The 22611-nt window shown below is 39.0% G+C and overlaps 1 pseudogene; it reads right to left on the bottom strand.

Moving 5' to 3' along the window:
• Positions 1-2524: 2524 nt before the first annotated feature.
• LOC148840795 (uncharacterized) lies at positions 2525-22039 on the bottom strand (annotated as a pseudogene).
• Positions 22040-22611: the final 572 nt, after the last annotated feature.

Here is a 22611-nt window from a genome sequence, read left to right as displayed (position 1 = left end):
GAAACCTGACTCTCTTACATTTTCTGGTAAAAGCCGCCCCCAATCAGCGGAAAGCTATTCTCTGTGGGGCTTCAAATGATCTTGTACAGGCCATAGCTGAAATTTCCTTGAATACCTTGAAAGGGAACATACCGTTATCTGCTAAGCAGTTTGGGACCCTGAAGAGAAAGCGTAAGCTTATAAAGACTTTGAGTCGAAAGGGTCTTTCTCTTAAAAGAAAGAGACTCTTTGTGAACCAGTCCGGCGGTTTTATCGGGACACTGTTGAGTATTGCAGTACCATTGATTACGGGGCTTCTACAACGTCAATAGTGGAGCACGCTGAAAAAATGTACCTGGTACCTCAGAAACAGCTTGATAGACTCCGAGAGCAGTCTGGCATCGAAAGCGATGTAAGAAAAATAACAACCTGGTTGGATGATGAAATGAGAGACATTCTTCAGAACTCACATCTGGCTGAATATGAAAAAGTGAAATTGTACAGTCAGGTGTTACAACGGTATTTGACATTAGTATGCCAGGAGAAAAGTACGCCGAAAAGGCTTACGCCATTAGTACGCCAGGAGAGCAATACGCCAGAAAGGGGACTTTAACTGTTGTACTGCCGAAAAATGCACCAGCCCAGCTATCACGCAAGTTACCACAACAGCCGTCATCGAGCGACACTGACTTTGGGTTTATTTTGGACAGCGTGTCTCAGTGGTTCCGGAGAAATGCCGAGATATTGTTAAAGACTATGGCCTGCAATGAACCATTAATAGCCTGGAATGAAAAAGGTGAATTTGTGTACAAGGGGGCACCTGTTGAGGGCTCTCACATGATTGATCTTGTCAGGGCTCTCACGCAGCAGCAAGCAGTTGCAGCCGGTAAGAATCCAAAAGGTTGGGGTGTGTTCATGGAGGCTATGGCCAAAATTAACATACCTGGCACCTTGCAAGCCAACGCTGGTAACCGAGAGCTACTTGAAAAACTCAAGGTTGCCCTTCTGGGGTGTGCAGCATCTGTCAAAACTTTAAAACAACCGGTAGAGATGTCGACGCCCGACCCGGTCTCTAAGATAACCGTAGAAAGGAGACGATCATTAATGCCTAGACCCACATGGTTGTCTTTGTAACATTTTTTCTCTCATCTGTGGGTATGTGTGTTTGCGATAAATGACTTGAAATGTATATTAAAAAGCGTGAGCAATATAGTTAAAAATGTTTGTAATAAAATGGCTTGGATGTAATGTGTATTAAAAAAAGCTTGAGCAATATAACCACGAATGTATAATAAAAGTATTGTATTGATTTTAATTCATATTTTGTGTTCTTTTTAAAATAATAACCACACAGACAATGAAATGGTTCAATTTCATTTTTATTTTAGACAGTCGATTAACATTTATGACATGTTTTAAATTGACGTAAGCACCCACATAATTGAACATTCGTATTTTCAAAGGGCTTAAAAGGGTCCAGGGGTCTCCAACTCACACGTCGTTGGTTTTTCAGAAACATTTCAACCATGCATGCGTGGTGCATTCTGGATTGCATTCGTAGAATAAAGTTCTAAAATGTTTCTAAAAGATAAGCCTTTACATCTATGTTATAGAAAAAAGACGCAGTGTTGGCCGCAGGTCACTGCAAAAGAATCTTGCAATTGTCTGTTGTTGTAAAATATGGAATAAGCATTTCTGTTTGAGAAATCAATAATGTTCTTGGGAAAGAAAAAAGGCTTCGGGTGAAAATCCGTAGGAGTCGAAAAATTCTGCTCCGTCGTCATTGGGTAAGTAAATAGCGAGCCAGTGTTCACCGGGGCGGTCGTGTGGGTGAGTATTAACTATCAAACTCAAAGGGCGCCGTGCCAGTCTCTCGATCGGTAGTGCATCACTGGGGAACACGCCTAGAAAACTGTCTCGGGTGTAGTGGTCTCGGGTTAGACTGTCTTCCAGCTGTTTGGTGTTCATCTTTATGTGAAGGTTGTGTGGCCTCCCGCGTTTTTTAGCTGAAGTCGTAAATGACTTGACATCTCATATCAAGCTCTATCACGTTGTCGAACAGCGTGTAAACAACCACATTAACTGTAGTGGGTAGCGGTAGCGTGAAGCATATTTCAGCTCTCAGATTACTCATTTTGATAAGTGAATAATGACCTGTGCACTCGTCGTCGGGGCTGAGATTGAAAGAGAACAATGTGTAACTGCGCGCGTACTCCTCGCGGTCCACCAGAAGTGGTTTGTCTTTCAGACGCTTCCCGGATGTTTCCACCAGATTAAAATATTCACGGATGCAATGTCCATTCTGGAAGTCTGGTTGAAACAGTTTAGTGGGGATTTGTTCACCGTCAGCGTAGAGAGCCAGAAAGTTAATGTTGTAGTGTTTAAAATTGAAAGGGTTTTGTGTAAAACTGCTGCTGAATGCTGCGTTGTCCACAAACCCCAAAATTACCACTCTGGGTAACTGCCCGAGAAAGAGGTTTTCTTGGTTACACACACGGCTCCCTGCAGGCAGACTGAAGACTTTCATCTGTACGCGGTCTATGGGTTATTTAGCGTTGGCCGTCAGGAGTGCTTCGGCGTGTCCCAGTCTGACCCCAGGTGACACTCTGACTCTTTTCACAAACAAAGATGCAGAGAGTACACTCAGTTTGTGTTCTCCGACGTTGTTCATTAAGCAGAAAGGATCTCTGTTGCAAGTGAGTTTTATTTTTAGGTCAACGCCATTCAGTAGTAGTTTGTCCTGAAAAAACAGGTCTGCGTGAATGTGACCCAGGAGCTCCAGTTTTCGGCTTTGCGTCATGTATGATGCTCTTTTTCGGAACCCCTGATTGGGTCCATCCAAAATTGTGGACTCCTGTTGCCCGGCTGTGTCTTTGTAAAACAGCCTGGTTGAATACTGCGTCTTCAGCGTCTCTTCACTGTAGTTCTGGACAGACTCTATAAAGGCTCTGTAAGGATAACAGTTGTTGCTCTGGCTGATTAACTGGTCTCCTACGGTGATGTCAACCTGGCTGAAGATGGCAGCGAAGGGGTAATTTACCAGACTCACATGGGCTGCCACATCAATGTCCCGACTGTCTGCTTCCGTTATTTTACAGGTCAAATAGAGCAGCATGTTGTTTAAATCTAAATAATCTTCTCTGTTGCCTGCGATGTAGAACTCCAGAGGTGCGTTTTCTGTTAGGGCCGTGAGGGGTGGAACTTCTATGTAAAAGCTTTTCTCGATGCTTGTTTGGGTAGGCGCTAATTGAAATATGCCCAGCTCCGACTTTGCGCATTCTGCAGACCCGCCGTGAACAAAAGCCAATTTTAAAATATGTCTCGTTTCGTATCTTGTTGATTGCGATGTGTCATGGCCCTCTTCTTGGTCGACCTGAAGCTTTTATGAGACTGTCTTCTCCTAGCCATTCTTTTATTAGGTTTCGGAGGCCCCCGACGGTGAGATGATGACATCTGTCTTTTTCTCTTGACACCTCTGCGGATGTATGCTAGACCTAAACCTTCCTGCTGATGTGCAGCCACCTTAGACATGACCGCGCTTGTAACGTTGCTAACCACGTCTTTGGCGATGTTTTTAGCCGCCGATGCCATGTGCGGCTTAACTATTTCAAACCCTCGTTTCAGAAAAGGCAAGGCTTTTCTAAATAGTGCTCTGAAAATACCCCCTATACCCACGCCGTACTGAACTGGTAGCCCAGAAAATCCTGGTAATCCGTAACCAGCCTGTTGTTTGTAGTAGTGTGTATACAAAGAAGGATCCCCGTAGCTCTTGATGACCGTCATCCTTTTAGATGTTTGTCGCTTTCACAGGTCTGAAATGCAGCTTGACTGTGACCTTATCAAATGCAAATGACACATGCTTGTTTTGATCCGTCTTTATTTCAATAGTGATGTTGTTAAAATGATTGATTCTCACCAGCACATAATAGGGGTTTGTCAAACAATACTGTGACGGATTCACCATCCATGCCTCTGAAGGGCACACAACGCAAAAGCGGTGTGTAGATGTCACCTATTAACTGGTGTTCTATGATATCTGTGTATATATACATGGTGTTAAATCCGCCAGTCATATCGACAGGGTGCGGTGATGTTACACTTCCGACACCCGATTTGAAACTCAACATCCTCGCCAGTCGGTTATGCACATGTATAACAAACCGGTTATCATCAACAATCTTTACCGACCGGCTGATGGGGTTGTATTTAAGCCTTATAGTCGTTAACTTGGATTTTTCCGCAGCCCGTTTCATTTCATGCAAGAGCTGCTCGATGTTGCTGTAGTACCCTCTAGGTAAGGTACATGTCCATATAGTCTTGAGCTCTTCGCTGACGAACAGAAAAACTTCATCTTCATCAAACGTGTTTAGCGTATGCGAATAGTGTAGCTCGACCAGGCCCACTTCCCAGCTCCCGTCCAGGTCAATCGCCTTTGCCAGATGCTCTGTGAAGCACACGCTGGTGTTCTTTGGAAACATCTTTGAGGGTTAATTACTGGCCAGTGTAACATAGAAGCCATTGGGGTTCATTTTTCACCACCTTTATATGTCTCTGACCTCGGAAGCCTTTACCCAACTATTGAATTTATCGCTCCAGCTGCGCCACTTTACCAAAAGCTGTTTGTTTTTACCACGCCCCCTGGCTGCTAAAATCTTTTGGATGCGGTAGACATTCTCAACATTGGGGTTTATCTTCTGTAGCTCTTCTGCACAGAAGGAGCCCTTAATGTCATCGCCAGTGTAGTCCTGCAGTTTGTAATAGGGTCTCAGAGCCGAGGTCCGCTCTTTGACAATGAAAATTTCATCTGTGAAGGTCTGTTCATATCCCTTCTCAAACACTCCCTTTATTTTGGACACCCGCACGCGATCACCCACATTAAATGAAAACTTTGACGGTTTTCTCTTAAAATGTTCGCCATAGACCGTTCTCCACACCTCCAGGGAGTTGTCAGCTATAACAGAAGCCGGGGTTTGTTTAATAGTCGTGTGGTAACTATGGTTATAAGAGTAAATAAGATCTGATAGGACGTCAATATATCGAAAGGTGTTTTTGTGTGCCAGGTACCTCCACATTTTTGTTTTAATAGTTCTGTTAAACCTCTCGACCACGCTAGCCTTCACATCACTGGCCGTAACGAAATGTTCAATATTCTCACGTTTGAGAAAATTTTGGATGGTCCTGTTAAAACATTCTTTACCCTCATCCATTTGTAACTTTTTAGGAGCACGCCCCTCTTGCAGTATATATCGGAAGCCGCCTGTCACGGCCCCTCCAGACTTGGTTTTCAGCGGCACGGCCCAAGCGTATTTAGACAGCATGTCTATACACGTTAAGATGTAACAGAAACCGTCGTTAAACTCGTGGTGTTCTCTCATGTCCACCAAGTCGGCCTCCCACTGCCAGTCCATTTCAGACACCAACGTCCTGTTTCTCTTAATGCGTACGTGCGCCGGCTTGTGCAGCGTATAAGCCGCCTGGCCGGACAACCACTCGGCTACCCGGCTGCGGCTGGCGCCGCTCACACCCCGGGATTTGCGGCCCTCACCAGATTCCCCACGCCGCCGTAACTCCCCGATTCCCTAGGTTTATAATAGAGCGCACTCAACCCCGCGGAAGACATGGTCCCCTTCCAAACCAATACACGCTTTCATACATTTATTTATAAATTGAGGGATGCGGCGGCTGGGGCTTTTGGACCCTGAGGGTCCAGCCCGACCGGCAGGGGGAAGGCGGGACTTCTGACCCTTAACGACACACCATTGGCTCCTGAGGGGGCGGGACATGCACCCATAACAACCCACCATTAGCTGACAAGGGGGCGGGACATCCGCCAACCGTGGACTTCCATTGGCTGAAAAGGGGGCGTGGCACTTGTCAAAAAAGTTTGTCGAAAGGTGTTGCCTTACTACTACTGTGTACAAGAGAAGCAATACAACTAGAGCTCTCAGAAAGTGCCTATCAAGACTATGTTTTATTATTTATTAAACTAATAAATAATTTATTAGATTAATTACAGAGAGGCAAGAGTCATTTTGTTAGAATCAAAAAAGGGTGGAAAATTATACAGCAGGGTTGACACCTTCTAGCCTGATTTCGTATGATCGCAGAAGCTAAACAATGCTGGGCTCAGTCAGTAAAGTGATAAAATAGGTGAACTCTATGGCAGACCAATGTTTCAGGAAATGGCCAAGGTACTAGAAGAACGGCCTGGGTGGAGCTCTAACTAGGCCATTCAGAGTTCTGTCATGCAAATGGAGTGAATTGAAGTTAGAAATCACCAGCTACTCAACCAGATACAATATGCATTTTAAGCAATATTTGATATTTATGTTGTTTAACCTCTATTCGTTGTTCAAATATATTTTATAATCTTGGGATAATCAGCTGGAAACCTGGAGAAAAAGCAAAAGATACATATTTCCCCATGTAGCAGGAACAGAGCTGTGTGATGTGTTTGATGTGTGACAGACTGAAAGAGAAAATAAGGAACAGGTATACCCACCTGCTAAAATGTCTTGACTGAGTACAGAGAACAAACATTCAACATGAATTGATTTTACAGTACAGTTGTGGATATGTCTGCTGCAGGAATATTTCTACAATTTTGCAGATTTTTATAGACCTGTTGTTGGGATGGAATCACTTTGTTAGGTTGTCTTTTAGAGAAATAATTTGCCTTATTTATTAAAATACTATAAATGAGAAATTACAAAATATCAACACAGTAAAAAAAGAAATCCTTATTTTTCTCCAATCAGACCTTTTTCCATCCCCCTCTCACAGGTTTAACTCTCTGAAACACATGCCATCAAGGAAAGATTATATCACAAAGTGAACAATACAAGACCAGGAAATGTCTTAGACCAGAAAGGATTAGAATGGCATACCTTCAAGAGAACAATATTAAAGTCTTGCCTTGACCAGCTTTTTCTCCGAACCCGAATCCAATATGACCTCTGTGGAACCATTTCCTCAGTACCATGAACAGAAGAAAACTGCAACCGTGCAGATGGTAACAGGAGCATGGTGTAACATTCCACAGCATCTTATCCAGAGGATGATCTGGTCTATGTGTCAACACTAAGGGCATTGTGTTCAGCAATTCTCAGGGAATTCCCCAATACTCACTTTGTAATATTTTAATTTTGATCATGTACTATATAACATCACACTATGAACACTTTTACAGTTCTTTGATCTGTCGTTTTCCAAAACTTTTCAATGATTTTGTTGATATCTGTGTTTAAAATACAAAATTAAATCCAATGGACTTGTATATCCTCCTATAACCACTTAGAATTACTCTGATATGCCATTCACAAAACTGAATTCTGATTTATACATGAAGTATATTTTTAAATACATTGCAGAGATTGTTTCATTACATCACATAAACAAAGTGAAAACTGAATTATACATGGACCTGTCACAGTTTATAATTGCTCTTTTTTCTTCTAAGAAAAATGCCAGCTATGACAGGTTAGCAAGATAGCTCAGAAGTTCCATTGCAAAGGGTCTCTGAAGGTTATGCTTCAGAAACATGCTACTAATTAGAGTGATTCACTTTTTGTTTCATTTGAATTATAGATGACATGTGATTATGGATTTTGTTGGTAATTAGGAGTCTACAAAGAGTGAGATTTTTTTTTCATTTTTCCACAGAGAATGCTGGAAGGGTTTACAAAAACAGCAATCTGTCAAGGCCATAGGTTACTGTATTCCATCTGCCATGAAATTAGATTATTGGATGTTCAGTAGTTCTAATTTTCCATTGTTTTATTTTGTTATAAATATGCTACTTTCTTTATCTTCTTACACAGAGTATTCAGGGTAATTATCTGATAAAGGCTTCTGATATATTGATTTGTTTTGCAAAAAAATGAAAATAATAATTGGTCATTCATTTTGAATGAAGCAAGATCTCTGTTGTTATACTTTTACTGTGAATTCAAAGAAATATTGGATCGCAAAAACTATTAGTAGAAACTGATCTGACATGGCATTGTACTGTAAATACTATAGTATTTTATACTTCTGACTTGTAATGTGTATATACAAACAGTTTATCCTTATGTACAATCCATTAACCATATGTTTCATTTTTGTAGGGGAGAAGTAAATCATATTCATTAAAATATTACACAGAGCTGAGAAGGAAAAAATAACATTACAAATATAGAAGAATTTCTAAAAAAATTAAGTATATCAATGCATCTTTTGAACACATTTTCAAAATTAAAGTTAATGGAGGGTAGCACAGTGGTTGACATGACTGCCTTGCAGAGCTGGGGCTGTGAGTTCAATTCTAGGGGTGCTATCTGTGTGGAGTTTATATGTGCTCCTCATGTTTATGTAGGTTTTTGCTAGACGTTCTAGTTTCCTCCAACAGTCCAAAGGCATACTGGTAGTTTAATTTGCTTCGTGGTCCAGGTGTGTGTTTTTGCATCTGTGTGTACCCTGCAAAGGAGTGGTATTACATCCAGAGTGTTGCTTACCAGGATAGGCTCTGGATAAAGTGGGTAATAAATGGATGGATGGATTATATTTAAACTATTTATTTGAATGTTTATAGAATATTATGGATATACTTATTCTTTTGATTGTATTACTCATAGACAGATTTATTAACTGGCAAAACAGTTTCAGTTTCATTTTACAAAATTAATCTTTTCTGAGCATGTATAGAATTATCATCATTACTGTGATGATATTTTTGCAGTTAGAAATTATTACTTATGTTAGTGCAGTGGCATTATAATTGCATTATATGATATACCCCACCCACACCTTTTTAAATAATAAAACAAGCCTAATTCTTCAGCACATGTCTGTGCCAGTTATTTACATGTAGCATTATTTATTATTAGTGCAGACAGGGCTAAATTAATTTTAATTTGTTTTAATGAGAGAAAACTCTTAAAAGTAAGATCAAGCTGCACAAAATCATTCATTTGGGTAGAATCCTTAAGAGAAGTATATTACACAAGAGAATTACAGTAATAAAGGAATATAGTTTTTTTTTACAAAAATGCTTTTAACAAATTAACATAAAAAACTATGTTAAGAGACATGGACTACTAGGGACTGTAAACTGGGCTGCTCTATATACAGTACATATACAAAAACAAAACCTTACTTTTATTAGTGTCTATTTTATTTCTTGATCTTCTGATAATCAGAATGAAGTATGTCACTAAGAATTCTAAAGGTCATTTAAGACAAAAGTCTGCTTGGTGAAAAGTTCAGATAGAAGAATGCATGAATAAATTATATGTAACTAAAATTAAGTATTATATATAATATATAGTATATTGTATAATCAGCCAACCATTTTCTAACCACTTCTTTCATTTTAAATTTACATGTGAGTTGTAAACTATCCTGGCAAGCGGAGATGCACCCTGGGCAGGATACCAGTCCATTGCAGGGCATATATAGACACAAACAAAGACATGTACAGCCTTACACCAAGGCTGATTTACCCAGAACCAAATTAACCTACCAGTAAGTTTTCGGTCTGTGGAAGAAAACCAGAGGACCCAGTTCATACAAGAAGAACATACAAACTCTGAACAGATAGCACCAGAATTGAACCCATGGACCGAGCACTGTGAGGCAGCAATGCTAACCACTGCATCATGATATAGTTGCATGTTATCTAATTCTAAATAAAATACACATATGTTAAATACAAATCATTCATAGTGTCACCAATAGAGGGCAATGTTTCTTTAGTTCTTCCAGGACAACCTAGTGTCTTATAGAGGCAATGCATATAATTGTATACATACTTTTAAAGGAATTCAATTTAGCCTGGGAAATGTTCATGGAAACAACACATCAATTTAAACTTGAATTCTTTAGTCATATCCCAAATGAATTTTTATCTTTTGGGTTTAAAAATCAGTGTGTAGCATGAGCAGCTATGCTTCAGGGTATAATTGTTCTGTGCAACTGAATGCTTTCCAAAACATTTTGCCTGTCATAAGGGGTTCACTCATCCTGAGGGTGTGTCTGGAATGTTGGTTGACCTATTTTAAAATATACACAAGCCATGTTTATAGAGAATTGTTCTACACAGAACAATGATGTTTTATTTCAAAACATTAAAATACATAGAAGAGTTGGTTTCCTCTTATATTTACAACTGTTCTCTATTTGTAAAACTCTATTTCAGGGCAGTCACAAATATTTAGAAGGCACTATACAATATTTCTCTATACGAATTAAAGTAATGTTTTATAAATACAAACTGTGCAAAAAATTGAAATGCAATTGTTGTTTTGAAATTTAAAAAGTAATCTATTTCAACATTAATTGATAAGTAAATTAATAATTAATTTAATTAGGTCATGAACAGTTCACAGCAAAACAGAGACAGAAAGTAATCACAAGGAGAAGGGACCATAATTGTCCTAATATATATAAGACCAGAATATAACTACTGACTGCAAATATCCTGTTTCCTCTAACATTACAAGTATGACCATACTGTATATTACATATAGATCCTTAAATTAATATTGTTATTAATTTCTTTAGATATGTGATTCCATATTATAGTCCCTATTAAGAGGATTCTAAACAGTATACGATTTTTACTGCGATAAACAGCGCGAGTATTCATAGGTTAAAAAAGTAAGTGACCGAGTGAAATACTTTGATGCATAAAATATTTATAAAGAAAGTGGGATGCTGTTGTGTGTTTTTATTTAAAGTACCACTACCAGCCATATATAGTTTGTATAATACATTTATATTCCTAAATTAATATTGTTTATGACATTCAGAGACTTTATGCTCCTGTTAGTTTTATGCTCAGCTACCAAACTTTCCCTTTAGTTGTAAATTTCCATATTAATATATCATATTAAGCAGATTAAAACATGCATAGTAGAGAGATTAAAAGAACCAATCATTTTACTAACAACTAATGCACCACAAGTGCCACCTGTCAGCAGTTTGGCCAGCCAATCACAAACTGCAGTAATCTGTAGTTTCTCTATAGCACATGATTTCTCTTTTCCATTTCTCTTTAGCACATAATAGTACTTCTGCTACATAGTACTACTCCTAGCTTCCACTTCCTGGTTTTACATTATCATCTGACCAGTTGTCCTCAACCAATAATTCTGGTAACCACAGCTTTCAGGGGAATTTAGTTCTGACAAGACTCTCCATCTTGTCTACATTTACTATTACAGGTTATTAAATTAAATTAATAACTTAAATTAACTTAAATTAAGTTAAAATTAATTTAAAATTATTCCAATAGTATTTTTAAGTAAAGATTATCATATTCATTATCATATTTATTTTTCTCTGGAAAAAAGGGGGACATGTATTTCTTGTTTGCTTCAATAATAAAGTAATAAATAAAGGAAAAACTGTGAAGTACTGTATTTACTGAACTACCATCTAAGTTTATATAATATGTTGGAATTTTGGTTTGTACCTCAAACAGATCCAATAAACCTATTGAGTAAATTATGAAGTGAAATATCAAAGCATGTTTTCTCTGTTGGTGAAGCTAAAGATTCTTTCTAAGACAAAAAAGCAGATGTAACACTCACCATCTGCCAGCATTCATGTCATATTTGCATCTTAAAATTGACTAGCTCATAGTTAATTTACAATTAGCTAAGTAAAAGTATAATTTGTAAGTGTGATAAACTACTATTGCATTTGAAATGTTTTAATAAAATAAAGTCTAAAATTATGTTTAAACTTGGTTGTTAAACATTCAAATTCTTCAGACGGTTATAACTGTGATCAATTCACAAAATTGTAATCCAGAATATGAAAAAAAACAGTACAGGACTTAGCATTTATGACCAACTTTGGGCTACAGTGCTGTGAAAAAGTAATGTATTTGCCCCCTGTAAGATTTATTGCATGTTTTTAACAGTGAATATTATCTTCAACCAAAACTTTATATGAGATAAAAGGGATCCCGAGTGAACAAAAAACACAATATTTTGATACTTATTTCATTTATTTATTAAAGAAAGCCATGCAACACCCAGTGCCCCATGTGGAAAAGTAATTGACCCCCTGGACTCAGTAACTGGTTATACCACCTTTAGCAGTAATAACTGCAACCAGATGTACAAAACATGTAGGTCTGCACTAGGCCATTCCAAAACTCTGCATTTTTTGTTGTTCAACCATTCTGATGTTGTAAGGAATTCCCATTGAAGAGATATGTGGATCCTATGCAGACGCAGGAGTAGGCAATGTCGAGGCAGGCAAACAATTCGGAACGTCAGGCGAGATCATGGTCAAAAAGGAGAAAGGTGGTTCAAAATCCAGGAAGTACAAATAGGGGCAAACAATCCGAATCGAAAGGCAAGGTCCAAGGTCGAGAGGCAAAAGGGGAGTCCAGTATCTAGGAGAACGCGAAGTACAGAATAAATAACAGGTAGAGCTCTCAAAGAATAGACTCAATACAGAGCAGCAAGAAGCGGATTTGAATGGCTTAAATACTGCAGCCTGCCGCACGGTAGGGTGTCTGGTGCTGAGTTAACATATGTGGTGGCGTTTGTAATTATCGCTTCGCTGCTGGCACTAGTTAGCTCTCTTGGGGGCTGGTCTGGGCAGGTTGGCGGTCGTGACAGATGTAGACTTGCTCGGGTGTTTTGGATCATTTTTTGCTGCATGACCCAACTGCACTGTAGAATTCTCTGGTAAAAATGCAGAATGCATAAATCCTTCCATGATGTCAGGTTATCCAGGTCATGATGCAACAAAGCATCCCTAAACCATGATACTACCACCACCACGCTTGACAGTTTGCTTGGCCCATATCAGCCAACAAGTTCTACTTTTGACTCATCTATTTATAGAACATCTCTAGAACAATTTTATGCCTTGCTCCTGGAGAGACAGCCACTACTTGGCAGGACAGCCACTACTGTCTTTTCACTAATCATTACTGTCTCCATTTCAACAATATGGCTCTGTCTGTGGTTTGGTGGATTCCCAAAACCTTGGAAAAGGCTTTGTAACCTTTTCCAGACTGATGGACATCAACTTTTTTTTCCAGAGGTTTTCAGGCATTTCTTTTGATCCTGGCATGATGTGCATCTCGAAACTGTGTGGTAACAGCTTCATTCTGATGGTAAACCCCAGAGTTAGTCAGATTTATGTTGGGCATGGCTGGTGTAAAACAGACCTGTTTGTTAATCGAAGTATTCAAACAGCTGACCCTAATTATGCCTTTAATTGGGTTGAGTTCACTAGGGAGGCAATAACTTTTTCATACCTGAGGATTGCATGCTTGATTTCCTAGAACTCCAAACAAATGAAAGAAGCACCAAACTTTGGTATAATTTTTCTCTCAGACTCTGCTCTAAATATTACTACAATCCATGAAAAAACTGACCAAATTCACTGTTAAAGGATTTTTTTTGTGATTTTACTGGCACAATGTTTGGTTACATTTTGTTACAATTCAATAGTTTATCTAGGTTAATGAGCTGAAATAGGACAAGTAGGTGCACAAGGTAGTGACTGCTTAGTTAGTGCTAGTCACACAAAAAGGAGTGAAACTTGATTTGTTCCTTCTGTAGAGGCTACTGTTGAATAATGCTGAACTACTTAGCTACAGTACTTAAGTCAATTTTTTCAAGATCTGTAAATTACTTAAATATTTAATTTTCGGGATACTTTAACTTTTACTCAAGTGTGATGATTTAGAAAAAAACGTTACTTTTACTCCTCTAGATTTTCCAGAATCATCTTCATTCCTCCTTCCTTCTGCGATACCGTCATTTACGCAAGATAGGATTCTAGGTTAAAGCAGAGGTGCTTATGCAAGCAAAAAATGTTTACTTCTGAGCTTCTGTGATGTTCCATTCTGAAGCCCAACCACAGACCTTGGTGTTTTCTAAAATAACCATTCAGCAAACACACCGATACTGGTAGTACAGGAGCCCACATGTACCGTAAAACATGGATGTTGAGCAAGAATAATTCCTTATGAAGAATAATGGAAATCGAATTAATGGGGACTGGGAGGACATAAATATTCCTTTGAGGCTCATGTGTGATACATTTCTCCATAAGAATCACAGCATTTCAACAGTAATAGGGACCAGGAAATGACAACTTATTTTCATATTTATATTCACATTTTTTATATTAACAATGCTGGAATGACCTGTTGAGCACTTAAATGTAATTTAACCTTGTTTGAAACATTTTAGAAATACTCCAAATTTGAAAAATTAACAATTGCGTGTGTTTTGAGTGATGAACAAAATTTTTAAAACTTTACATTTATGTACACATTTAACTTATAGTTTTATTTTTTTTTAATAGTGCAGGTGTGTTGTACAGTGCAGGTGAAGGTGAAAGCAATGCTAAACTATTTAAATTTAACTTTTACATATATTATAAACTATTCCTCCTTAGTACTTCATAAAGTTGAATTAAATATTGTACATGTGATTAGCAGGGAAATCTTATATTGTATAGAGTAAAATTATTTTAAAATTTATCTAACAACATTGTGCTTCTTGACATGTTTGAACTTTGTTAGGGTGTTTAGACGATGTAAAGTAGGAGCATAGAAAAATGAAAAAAAAATCTATATACATTTAAAACAAATGTGGTTATGAAATACAGTAATATTGTATACCTTTATATAATACAAAACAATGGTTTTACTAGAAATTTGCTATTTTATAAGGTGCATTTTACATTAAAGTTGGGGAATTTATGTCCATTTTTGTTCTATAGCTAACTGATTTAATTGAAATTGACAATCACCATCATACAAAAACTCAAGAAACTTCAATTTAAACCATAACTTCATAAGGATCCTAGACTTTTTAACATAATGATCTCAACTGGTCTGACAGCAGGTCTCAGTACACTTCCACTGGATAACCAAAGGGCTTTGTGCTGTTCCCTCTACTGCACATTTATACAAATGGCCAACAGAGGCATTTTTTTCTTAGGAAACTGAGGTATTTCAAGAAATATAGAACTATTTTCACACTTTTTCTTTAAGTTATGTATTGAAAGTATTGAGTATCGACAAGAGATTATACTTTTGTACTTTTACTTGAGTTGTTTTCTCAAACTGAAAATTGTACTTTACTGAATTACTTATTTTTGTAACAGGTAACAATACATTTACTCAAGTAACATATTTGAGTACTTCTTACACCCCTGATTCAGGTATGTTGATGATAGCCCAATGATATTGGTCTCATGATCAAGTGGATGCAGGGTGGTAGCTAGCTGGTTGCAAAGTCCTACTGCAGGCTAGACCTCAAGCAGAAATCTTTACATATGGATTCACTGTTTAACTTGGTGCCTCTGGAAAACATTTAAGTCCTGTAGAGGCAAGGCTTATTAAAAATACAGGAATTACGTTTGCTGCTCCCTTGCCAGTCCCTCTCTCCTTCATCTCAGTGGTGCTGGATACAGAGAGGCCATTCCATTTGGTTCACATTTAAGGTGTTTCTCTAGCTGACAGAGTTTCCTGATAAGGAGCAGCTCCCAAGGCTGAGATTCACCAGCCACCCTAGTAAATGGTCATCTCTGACGCCTTACTGTCTGGGAGATTCCATGGCAGAGTCTCATCCCAAGGTTTACAACCCTAAGGTCAGAGTGCATTGTTACTCATCCTCCACCTCAATCAGCTAATCAGGAACTGGTAGGACAGGGTAACCCCATGTGGGTCTCGAATGCCCGCGGAACTTTAAACCAATGAACGACTGTAGTTCCTCCAGATAAAACAGGCAGCACAGGGCCCAGAAGAGGCCCCTCCAGGACATTCTCAGATCGGAACTGTCGACAGCTGAATCTCAGGATTCAGGACAAGTGCTACATCGAGAACGAACCGGTCTTCTTGTCTAAAGGGTGTGACTTGCTTGGACCGGCAGTCACTTTTCATGTGCACAAACTCTTGCTAGTTCAGCCAAGACTAACTAGCTGGTCTTCAGAGAGCCCACTGCCAGCATGCCACAGCAGGAATCTCTCTCCTTCTCCCCCACCTTACAGATTGGACGCAGCAACAGCCTGTCGCTGTTCCTTTGTGTTCGCAGGAGATCTGAATCCACATAGATTGGATGAGTATTCAACATTCTGCATTACAGCTCGAGAATTCAATTGTTACCTCAACCCCAGCTGATATCAATTTAATTTCTATGAGTGATGTACTTGCCTTTGAGTATCTAGTGTAGAAGTTGTAATCAAAGTTCATTAACGAAACGGTTTAAATGAATGGTATACTGAATGTATGTCCCTCTTGGTATTTGTAACTCTTCATTATTAAATATATACCTTTTGTATTATGCTAACCCTCACCATACGATCTGTTATGTTTATATGCACATTTTATATATTAAAAAAATGTATTCTCGTGTATTAGTATCCGTGTGTTTGAGTTGCTGAGTTAGCCTGCAAGGTCGGTTTTCTAATAGCCATCAAAGAATCATTTTGTGACTTACTGCTACAATTAATAATTGTCCCAGTAAATGCACAAAACCCCTACAGTCCCAAAGTTTAGAAAACAAGTGTGGCAGGCAGGTGGTTGGGTTATCAGTCAGCTAAGTTGATTCAGCAGAAAGAAGCTGGTGATGCAGTGATACACACCATTTTTTAGGTTATTCTGTGGCTGAGATCATAAAGAAGGGCCTCTCTGGTGTTTCACAGTAACCCCTCTTCAGAGGTGCATCAATGAACATTGCTGCTACACTGTGATAAATGTGCAAGTATGTAGAAAATCAGATACTACTGATACTTTTTCACAGCACTATATCTGTTTCAGGGATGTGGGAAGTCTGAGTGACTCTGTTTCTTCTCTGTTCCTTGTCTTAGGACTTGTTTTAGGACTCAATTTCCAGAGTTTTGTGTTAGGCATCCTATGCACCCACACAATTTCATTTTAAGCCAAATTCCCACTGACCATATGTCACTGGCCGTGTGACTGTTTGGCTTCATTAACAAGCACTCCAACAGCAGTCTTCTAATATTATTAACAGACATTTGTAAAGGCTTATAAGCTTTTTATACATTCTTTGCAACACCTCATGAAGTTTGAACCTATTCATGCTTATCAATGCAAAATCATGTTGCAGTAAACTATTAATAGACATTAATAAAGCTCTTGTTCCCAGCGTGTTCATGTTTTTGCAGTACACCATGTAAAGTTTGAACCTATTCATGCTTATTAATGCAAAATAATGCTGCAGTAAACTATTAATAGACATTAATAATGCTTTGGTAAACCACACATTAAATGTGCCAATAATACAGACCACATTTTCATAACAAGATTATTTTAATTACAATAATTGTAACCACTGTATTAGTTATAAACATATTTTGCAAATACAAGTACAAAAACAGAATTCTTAACAACTTTACAGTATGTTAATGAAAATATATTTTACACAGAAATTAAATTTAACAAATACCCTATATTTTCAATAACAACACTGAGTCATGCTAACAAAATAAACATTACTATGAATATAGGAAAAAGAGATACAATTAAATAAGAAAGTTGGTTAACAAATATAAAAACTGAAAGACTGGAAAAATCTTCCTACAGGAAAGGTGAGCTTAATAATTTCACAGCCATGAAAAATTTACAATGCTTCAGATTTCCTTTTGTTGCCACCTGTGTACAGGTTATTTTTGTACAGATCTCAAAAGTGGCATAAAATGGGAAAAACTTTGAGAAACAATAACAAGATAAATTAAAATTTACATGCAGTGAAACACCTTTAACATTTGACCTAATTCAACACTTAATAGCAAGTATTCTTCTTCAGAGGAAGCAACTTGCTTCCATTTTAATGTGTTCAATTTTGGATTTTATTTCACTATCTATTGCTGCTAACAGAGCTTTCAAAATCAAGCAGCTTTGTCCTTCCGATTTGAGACTGTAAAACCTCATTGTATTTCTCAGGTGAACTAATTGATAGCTCTGCAATGGCAGCTGTTGAAACAATTGTGTTCCTGTCCACATTCATTACCTGAAATGTTTTCTTCATTATCCCCTTTCTTCTGAATAATTTCAGCACCTTCTTGTATCGTGGCACAACACTGGAAGGAACACTTACTGCAACACAAAGTTGAGTTGAGGTATTTACCGAGTAGGGTTGAGAAACCTTGCACAGAGAAAAACAATTAATTCATAAAGGAATTCTATCTAGTAGGTTTCTGTCATGATTGGTTCTCAGATGCAACACTGTTACTGCAACCAAAAACAAATTTGTCTTCTTTCCATAACTTTCACTCATATTCAGAATGATCCAAAAATCACTTATCTTTAATTAATTTTGACTGTTTTAATTGAAGACTATGTTACAGGCACTGACAGAATTATCATGTAACAGGTTCAGGAAGTCCCTCTAGAGGTCCTAGTTGAGGTTTTTAAATGATTCCTAATAAAACAGCTACTGGTGTTTTGTAATCCACCATAAATGGAAAAAAATACAAATACAGTGAAAAATAGAAAAGCACACATTAGCCAGCAAAGCCCCCATCTGTTTTAGTGTCTATGTGTTTCTCTTAGGAGGTTGGGAGCCAAGATATCATCAGATAGGTGTGGTATTCAATGTGAGGGGTCAACTGAAATATTGCCATTTTAGTGTAAAGATAATAAGCTGCCACCTCCACATGCTGGTCAATGATTCAATTATCCTTGCCCAGGGAAATGACACTTACACTTCTAGTAAAAAAAAATATGTCAAGTCATGTACAAAACAAACTCATTTTTTGTATATAGCAGCCACATTAGTATTTACCTCTCTTACTGCCTCTATGAACTTCACTCTTCTTCCTTTTCTTCCTAATTCTAATTTTCTTGTGAAAGGAACCAGAAGAGAATTCAGATAGAAAAGAACTTGATGCATCTTCATCTTCTGATAAGATGTGTCTTCATCTTCTTTTTCTTGTTGTAAAAAGAAACACGTTATTTAAAGATATTAAATATATTACACGTAATAAATATACAAAAGACAAATGCTGATTGAAATTCAAATTAAATCTAAATTGTGATGCATTTATTGAAACAGACTTTACAATGCAATTGCACATTGTTTATGTATGTCTTACAACTGTATTAATAGGTATTCCATGCTGAAAAAAACAATGTAGCACTTGTCCTGAAACAAAAAAAGGAAAACAACATTTTGGCCATGGAGCCTTCATCAGGATTGAGAAAGACAGGGCAGTAAGCAAAGGTAATGTAGTGGGAGACCTAAAGCTGGGAGAATGGAGGAGCGAGGGGCGGCAGCAGGGGACAGAAAGAGAGGCCAATCAAGAGGTGTGAAGTCAGGATAGGCGTGGAGAGTTGTGAAATGAAACCTGCAATGAATAGAGAGAATTTAGAAGAAATGTAGTCTGTCATTAAGAGAAGGGGGAAGTTGTGATCCTAGCTGCAGGATACTTTTAGTTTCTGTAGTGTTTCTGATGTATGAGTTCGCAAAACTGTCTTTGAAAACACAGACGGAAAGATTAGAGTGGTCATGGCCATCATAGGTGAAATGAGAGACAATGGGCTTGGAGAGATCTTTAATCTTCACAGCCCTAACATGTTCTCTGAAGAGGTCTCCGAGTCTCCTTCCTGTTTCTCCAAAGTACATGGCTGGGCATTTACTGCAAGAGACAGTAAATAAGGTTGCTGGAGATACAAGATGTCATCTGGGTGATCCGGATTTGTCCTGAGAGGCCTTGAATAAGTGTGGTGTTAGATGTGTACTTGCAAGTGATACAGCAAGCTCTGTTGCAAGGGAAAGTGCCTGGTGTGGATGGTTGCTGAGGGCGGTCAAGGGAATTGTGAACAAGAAGGTTGCACAGATTAGGTGGTCGGCGATATGAGATGATGGGGCAGTCAGAAAAGAGGGCCCCAATTGAGGGATCAACCTGTAGGATGGAAAAGTTGTCGTTAATAGTCCTGGGGATAGGAAGTGTGTTGGGGTGGTAGGGAAGCACCAAAGGAATGCAGTTGTTACGGCGATAGTTCCTGATTGAGTTGATAGTCTGAGGGGTGTTTTTGGCTCGGGTAAGGGCCCTGTCAATAATACTGCTGGGGTATCCTCTGTTGATTAAAAAGGAGTACATTTTGAGGACTTGGTTCTGGAAGTCGATGTCGTCACTGCATAATTGTCGTAGCCGAAGGAACTGTGAAAAAGGGAGAGAGTTTTTAGTGTGTTTGGGGTGAAATAAGCTATATAGGAGATAGCTGAGTGAATCCGTGGGTTTGAAATAGACTGAAGTGGAGAGTCTGGGGTAGTTGATGGAGAAGTTGATGTCTAGAAACGGAAGAGTAGTGGGAGATATGTTAACTGTATATTTGAGGGATGGGTGGAAGTTGGTGAAATAATGCAGAAAGCGCTCAAGCTGGTCATTAGAGCATGTGGCGGCACCGACGCAGTCATCAATGTATCACTTCTAGAGGTCAGGGACATAGCCAGTGTAGGAAGTGAAGAAGCGTTCTTCTACCCAGCCAACAAAAATATTGGCATAGCTGGGTCCCATTCTGATGCCCATGGCAACTCCACTCACCTGTTGGTAGAAAAGGTTATTGAATGAGAATGCATTCAGTGTGAGTACCAATTCTGCAAGGCGTACCAGGGTGTGAGTGGGTGGATCAAGCACTGTACGTTTGTCCAGTGTGTGCTTGAGGGCTGTAAGGCCGTCATTATGGGGAATGACGGTGTAAAGAGATGTGATGTCCATGGTAAAAATGTAGCATTTGGGGCCCTGAAATTGGAAATCATTAAAAAGTTGCAGCATGTGGTTGGTGTCCTTGATGTGTGAGGGAAGACCTTCAACCAGCAGTCTCATGAGGCTGTCAAGAAAGGCCGAGATGTAAGTAGTCGGACAGTTGAATGCTGATACAATGGGGCTTCCAGGGGTGTCCGGTTTGTGGATTTTGGGGAGGAGGTAAAATTGAGATACCTGTGGATGTTCAATGATGAGCCGATTCGCCTCCTGGGGGAGCTCCTTACTGCTGAAAAGAAGGGAGATGGTGGATACCACTTCCTTTTGGTAGTCAGTGGTAGGGTCCTGTTGGAGAGGGAGGTAGGCAGAAGTGTCAGTTAGTTGTCTAGAGGCTTCAAAGATATATAGGTCCTTACGCCACACCACAGCAGCGCCTCCTTTGTCCGCTGGTTTGATGACGATATCATCTCTGTTGCGGAGAGACAGGAGTGCCTGAATTTCTCCTTGGGTGAGGTTGGACCTGTGTTTACTGGGCATAGAGAGTGTCTTGGGAGCTTGATTGGTGCATTGGTTAATGAAATAATCGACTGGTGGAAAACGGCCAGAGGGGGAAGTCCAACAGCTCTGTTTAGGATTAATGTTGTTAATGACATCAATAACCGGATTGTTGTCAGCTGCCTGTGAAGAGGAATCGTCAGCAAAATGTGCTCTGAGACGGATCCTGGGGTAAAAGCGGTAAAGGTTGACATTTGTCTGGGGGATGTCCAGCTTCCTGGGAACTGGTACAAAACTGAGCCCTTTGCTGAGGAGGGATCGCTCATCCCATGAAAGGGAAAGGTCAGAAGGTATAGTGACAACAAGGTTAGGATTGGTGAAGGTGTTTGGGGTGTTGATGGTTTTCTTCTGTAGAAGATGACTGAGTTTTTTGTCCTTCTCTGTAGTGAGAAACTGGTAGAGTTTAGAGTTGAGAGATTTAATGAGATTAATTATAAAGGGAAGATGATCAGCTGTCAGTTGTAGAAATTCCTTAGCTTCTTTGATGCTATTGTCTGAAAGGATAATGTTTTTTGAGGGAGAAACTGGTAGAAAGCATTAGTTTCCTAGAAAATTGTGTTAGAAGTCTTTGAGTGTTACTCTGGGTGGCATCGGAGTCAAAAGAAAAGGTATTAAATTTCAGGCAAAATTCTTTAGGGATGATATTATGTTGACGACATCTGTAAAGGAATAGAAGGTGGTTAGAAAGCCTGGTCTTGGAACAGATAGCTGTGAAGAGACTGAATGCTGGTTTAGTGAGAGAAGTGGGAAAGTGGCCCAGGGAAGAAGAAACAGTATGACAAAGAGATCTAGAAAAAGATTTGGAGGAAGGCATAGTAGGTTGCAGCAGGTGTAGGCTGTAGTAGTTCAGGTGGGTAGCTGCATCAGCATGCCCAGCCATCTACATTGGAGAAACAGGAAGGAGACTCGGAGACCGCTTCAGAGAACATATTAGGGCTGTGAAGATTAAAGATCTCTCCAAGCCCATTGTCTCTCATTTCACCTCTGACCACTCTAATCTTTCCGTCTGTGTTCTCAAAGACGGTATTCCGAACTCATACATCAGAAAGACTACTGAAACCAAAATTATCCTGCAGCTAGGATCACAACTTCCCCCTTCTCTTAACGACAGACTACTTTTCTTCTAAATTCTCTCTATTCATTGCAGGTTTCATTTCACACCTCTCTACACCTATCCTGACTTCACACCTCTTGATTGGCCTCTCTTTCTGTCCTCTGCTCCCGCCCCTCGTTCCTCCTCTCTCCCAGCTTTTGTTCTCCCACTACATTACCTTTGCTTACTACCCTGTCTTCCTCACACCTGATGAAGGCTCCACGACCAAAACATTGTTTTTTTCTTTCTTCTTTCAGCATGGAATAAACCTATTACTTGTTCCTTTGCAGCCT

This window comes from Atractosteus spatula, chromosome 1 (assembly GCF_055471065.1).
Source record: "Atractosteus spatula isolate fAtrSpa1 chromosome 1, fAtrSpa1.hap1, whole genome shotgun sequence".
NCBI lineage: Eukaryota > Metazoa > Chordata > Actinopteri > Semionotiformes > Lepisosteidae > Atractosteus > Atractosteus spatula.
The sequence above is the reverse complement of the archived record's forward strand: the minus strand, read 5'-3'. Positions and strand labels throughout refer to the sequence as shown.